Source organism: Haliotis cracherodii, unplaced genomic scaffold (assembly GCF_022045235.1).
Source record: "Haliotis cracherodii isolate W230 unplaced genomic scaffold, xgHalCrac1.p SCAF_7, whole genome shotgun sequence".
Taxonomy (NCBI): Eukaryota; Metazoa; Mollusca; class Gastropoda; order Lepetellida; family Haliotidae; genus Haliotis; species Haliotis cracherodii.
Genome location: NW_027266330.1, coordinates 35,287,379 through 35,293,378, shown reverse-complemented (window position 1 = coordinate 35,293,378; position 6,000 = coordinate 35,287,379). Strand labels below are relative to the sequence as shown.

The 6,000-nt window shown below is 41.9% G+C and overlaps 1 pseudogene; it reads right to left on the bottom strand.

Annotated features, from left to right (window-relative positions):
* Positions 1-473: 473 nt before the first annotated feature.
* Positions 474-6,000, bottom strand: part of LOC139447569 (uncharacterized) — a 38,694-nt pseudogene continuing 33,167 nt past the window's right edge.

Sequence of the window (6,000 nt, the reverse complement as noted above, 5' to 3'; positions counted from 1 at the left end):
CCACAATGTATTTTTTTCGAGTCACGCAACGTCGCGTGACATAGCTAAATGTAACCTCAGCTCACTCGAACAGCTGTTTTCCATCAATTTTGGATTTGTTTTAATTCTTTTGCAATGAGTTTAAAACATGTCGGTAAGATAAATTTGTTGTTGGAGTATCACTCGGGGTGCATGTGTTTTTTTTGCGTCCCACTGAAGCGGGTGTAAAACACGTTCTGGAATTTTGTCGTAAGAAATGATCCAAAGGAATTGTTGTAGCAAAATGTCTTATAGAAATGCTTGAAAGTGTATTTAAATATATATTTGATATTTTGTGCTAAATATACTCATTGCATACAACATATTTCACGTTAAACCAAAAGATATACACAATTTGATACAACAAGTTGATAATGATACCACAGTCCGCAAGTGTTCCTGAGGAGTGAGTGTCTACTACAAATCTGTGTGTTCATATCACCATCATTGTCACCATCACGACAGCGCCTTGACAATCGTTGCTTTCTTCTCCTCTGTCATGTTGATGTCGCTGCCCACTACAAGTGTCATGCTGACAGTGAGGCGAGATGGGTTATACACCCCGAACATCGGCCACAGTGGCTGACTAGAGTCTACATTGTCTAACGTCGACATCACTTTGTTCTCCTTCACATCAATGAAGACAATCTTCTTCCTGGCGTCATCATAGACAACACCGTAATGTAGTGTGTGTGATGCCCCTGCTGTGTTGGGGAGAGTGTCAGGCAGACACAGCACACCCTTCCCCTCCTTCCATGTCTGTCTGCATATCCCGCCGTGTATAGGACAGTGGGAGACGGCCATGCTATAGGAGCTGGGTTGTCCACTGATACAATGAGACACGTCCCTCTGCTCCTCCCTGCATACACCCACCTCCAGGATGAGGACGTTCCCTGCGAGTGGTTCGTCCAGACTGACCCTCGGCTCCATCTCCCAGTACTGGGGACAGCCAGCCCGGGGGAGGGGGGCAGTGCTACATGTGCCCCAGTATTTCTTCAGTCTCTCCTCCCCTGCAGGTCTGGTGTCCGACTCCCTGTTGACCAGGTCTCCTTCTGTGTTGATGTGGACTTTGGCGAGATTGACTCTGCCTTTGTCATACTTCAGAGGTATACCTACAACATATGAATGTAGTTTACGTGTGAATAAAACATAAGACAAATAGTGATAGTCAAGTTCTATAATGATATTTAAATGAAAGAAATTCACAATGTACTGATATACAAACAGTATAATATAATCACAGTGGGGTAGTAACAACATAAAACCTACTGTGTAATACCTTGGATCTATGTGTTTACATTGGATTCACTGATTATCCTTTAACCCGACTGTAGAATTAGTAAGTGACAGGTCTAGTGCGTGGCTCGTCAGTTGTCAAATTATTCAGAACGTCAGACACAGGACATCAACATTAATTACGTCACACAAATCAGAAATATTTGCAGTTGAGATTCTGAATTACAAATACTTGGGGATATACAGGGCACGACAATCACATAGTGGGCGAACAGACGCAATCACAGTGTACACCCTATTATAACAGAGACACGGATGAACGCGGTATAATGAGGAACATGTATATTGCATGTCAATGTTGAGATCACAGTGTCACGTGACCTGGTGACGTCATCTAGAGGCTGGTGAGGTATTGTGTGGCACGTTGCAGGACGCACAAGGGTTGGCGATGGATGATAGTTTGGTTAGGCAGCATTGTCAGTACAGGACACCAACAATAAGACCCGTGAAGATTCCGGAATAGAACAGGTCTTCAGCAACCCTTGCTTGCCGTAAAAGGTGACTAACGGGATCGGGTGGTCAGGCTGGCTGACTTGGTTGATACATGTCATCGATCCCAATTGCGTGGATCGATGCTCATGATAGCAATCACTGGATTTTCTGGTCCAGACTCGATTATTTACAGACCGCCGTCATATAGCTGGAATATTGCTGAGTGCGGCGTTAAACAACAAACCAGCAACAACCACAAACAATAAATAACACAACAAAACACACTATTTTGATATATTTCTGGAATATTCTTGTAGATTGTAATTTGGAGTAGATGTTACATATATGTTATAAACTCCTTCTGGTTTCTTTATGAAGAACTTGTTGAGACTAAAAGCAGCTGAATTGAATGTAAATATACAAATATTATTCGAACAACCTTCCCGCAGACCCGTGAAAATCCAGCTTGATAATAAATTTTGCTTGTCGTAACACGCGACAAACTGGATCGGGTGGTCAGTTTCGTTGGCTTGGTTGATGCATGTCATCGTATCCCAATTGCGTGGATCGATGTCAATCACTGGATTGTCTGGTCCAAACTCGATTATTTACAGACCGCCGTCATATGGCTGGAATATTGCTGAGTGTGACGTTAAACAAACACAAAAATAAACAGAACAAAACTTCCAGCTTCTTGTTGTTACAAGGAATATCGCGCTTCACGTGCGAAATAGATTCGCCGCCGGTCAAGCACGTGCAACTCGTGGCGACACCGCCCTTAGTTCAGAAAACAGATGCGAGCAGACGACCAATTGGTTGCAAATTTCATTCTACAGTCAAGTCTCGTTTATCCGACACTCGTTAATCCGACAGTCGGCTTTATCCGACGCTAATGATGGGAACCGATTAAATCAGTGCTCTTTAGACCCGTTAATCCGACCGTCTCGCACTCCGACTCCGACACACCTAACTTGCAGCAAATTACCGAAATCACTCATTAATCAGTCTCGTTAATCCGACACAGTGATCAGCGTACTCCGTGGTCATCTGCCCGCGAGTACACAGTCCGTGTTTTGATGCGAGACGAATCGTCGAGTACCTGCATATTTCAACGGCTGCACAGATAAACTTGCTTAACAATAAACAATTACTGCTTTAAATAAACAAAACAGGATTAATAACATGCCTAGATTACCTCAATCTCTTAAAATCGGATACGAGTTCTCGCTACCGCTGAGGACATCCTCATTACAGGTCACGCCAGAACGACCTTTCTCGAACTTTGACCGACCAATGAAATTACGTATTTATTTCTCAAAAATCATAGTCGCAAATCAAAGTTTACTCTATGACTATCGTTGGTTATTTGAAACTCGGATGTTAAGCTTAGTACATGTGTCAGCGCATGGAAAAAGTTCTATTATACCACAGAGAGGGTATTAAGAGTGGAAATTGAACCCCAACTAACTGTACCATGTTGTGATCACACGAGTGACCCTGGAATCGGGATCATTTATTTCATTGATTATAATCAATAAGAAATATTTTTTACAATTTCTGTCAATGGTCGCAAACCACAATTATCCAAATAGAATCTGTAAATACTAATCAATAACGCTAGCTATTTACTGTGGTTTCCCGATATAATATATGCAGGTAAGGAATATTGAATAAGTGTAAAAAGAGGTTGTGAAATAACATTTTCCGTTAGAAATGATTGAAATATTGTAAATACAATCGACAAAACCCTTTCCATAAAATAACATGACATAGCAGGTGAGTATTTGCCTACTTCATTTTGGAAATTGGTGCAATGATACCAAAATGATGTTAGGTTTACTTATTAGCACACATTGCATTTTTTATTCATGCCTCGGCCATGGTGTGAGATATCTAATCAATACTTATTCGTCTTATGTTTTCTATACTAGTATCTAGCTATCATCTTGGACAATTTACAATAATCGGAATCTATTTCACCTTATTTTCTCTCTGTAAATTATCCGTATCGTCATTTGTCTTTCTTTCCTGAATAAAGTATGGAAGTTACATCAAACTTAAATCATCCCACTGTCATCCCACCGTGTCATTTCGATCGTCAACTTCGTTGCTTTGCGCGCTATAACGGGGTGTACCATGGAGCCCCCCCCCCCCCCCCTTTGTTTGGCTCCATGGTACACCCCGGGGAGGGGGAGCATCAGTGTAAATGCATCATCCTACAGCTGATTACACTTAACTTGGCATGCATTTTCTTCTAATTAACGGCATGGTGATTCTGGGCCACAGTATGTTTCCCAAGCAGCCAAGAGGCGAGTGCATGGATCGCTTGGTCAGGCCTAGTTACTGGTAGGTCCACGTCTCAACGTATCTCCAGGTCAGTAGGTGTAATAACAAGACATACATGTGGAAGTTCCAGTGTCTTAAATCGTGATTACTGAACCCAGGTGTTCATGTATTTGGAGAATTGGGCCACACACATTGTCTACGGCATGTTCAACGTGTAGCAATGATAGTTCTACAACATTGGGATAATCATCTGATACGTTGTGTATTTACATGTGAGCGACGGTTGGTGTATCTATAACAGACCGCCATCATACAACTGGAATATTGCTGAGTGCGGCGTTAACCAACCAACAAACCATAACAAAGTTTGTGAGTGTGTATTGTCAAGTGTCAATAAGTCGGCGATTTTTTCAGAAATAGAATAATAATGCAGTCGAACTGATTCACATAGGCACGACACAGTAAACAGTGTTGATGGTAACAACATGAGGGGAAGGTTGAACAATTCACTGTACCCGCCTGTACGTCATACGATTAACGCATTTTCTTTTTGCTGGCTCCTTTATAAATTATCTTGACCCATCAAGTGAAGAGCGGACAGTCGCACAGCTTCAGACATATCAGAGTTCTTGTTGGACCACACCGTGAGTCTCCTCTGTGATGCACGTGAAATATACTACCGGCAAATAATAGGGGAACTATAATCCTCGCCTCCTGACATAGTCACGAAATATCGCGATTATTTATTAACGAAGTTAGCTGCATGAGTGCTGATACTTATAAATCGAAAACTGGACATTTCGCTGATAAGGAATATGACTTACAGTAATACAAATTATTAATTGCGTTTTGGTCATGTTGTCAGAAAGTGACTGAGGATCGGTATTTAGATGACCGCGAGCGATTATATATTTAGTAGCGTTTTGGAGCATACGAACATTACTAGCTCGAACTGAAAGAAGGGTACGTGCAGATGAAGTATTTAAAGGGCCATCGACCAAGGTCACTGCTAAATATTACGCTCGCAGTCACCTGACTGTAGAATTTCCCCCATTTTTAAACCCAATGATGATGTTTATTGCAAAGAAAATGAACATTTCTTGAAAATCGCACTTTAAATTTTGTTACATTATCGTAAGTAATATTTCTCATTGGCGTAAAGGCTTGTTTTCATTCAATAGGTATTGGCACACATTCAGCTTTCTTCGTTAATTAATCAAGTGACGACGCTTGTCGTAAGAGGTGACTAACGGGATCTGGTGGTCAAGCTCGCTGACTTGGTTGATGCATGTCATCGATCCCAATTGCGTGGAGCGATGCTCATGATATTAATCACTGGATTGTCTGGCCCAGACTCTATTGTTTACAGACCGCCCTCATATAAGCTGGAATATTGCTGAGTGCGGCGTTAAACAACAAATCGACAACAACTGACGTTGATTAATCATTGCGACGTGATATTTCAAGTGGAGAGAGTTATAATGTCTTGAAAGTAAGACCAAGGCGCATTTGCAACGAGAAGCCGCGCCAAAAATGCATTTAACCTAAACACGCGCTAAAGAATGCCACATAGGCAGTATATCAATGAACAGACCAAATGGCGACTTGCGAACACGATAGAGGGTAGACGTCAATATTCCTAAGTTGCCCGAATGTTTGGCACTTCAAAAAGTGTAATTTTCAGTCAAACGGGTGGGGTTGCAATGCGACTTTGGCTTATGACGTTGAGAGCGACTTGGAAATACCTCATGAAGTGAAGCCCTGCTGCAATATACCCTTATTGAGGTTTTCAGGAAAATTACTTGGATGTATGAAATAAGGGTATCTTGCAGCCATGCCTCCCCCAATGAATGAAATAAGGGTATCTTGCAGCCTTGCCTCCCCTGATGTATGAAATAAGGGTATATTGCAGCCCTGCTTCCCCTGATTAATGGAATAAGGGTATCTTGCAGGTTCTGGGCCGGGAGA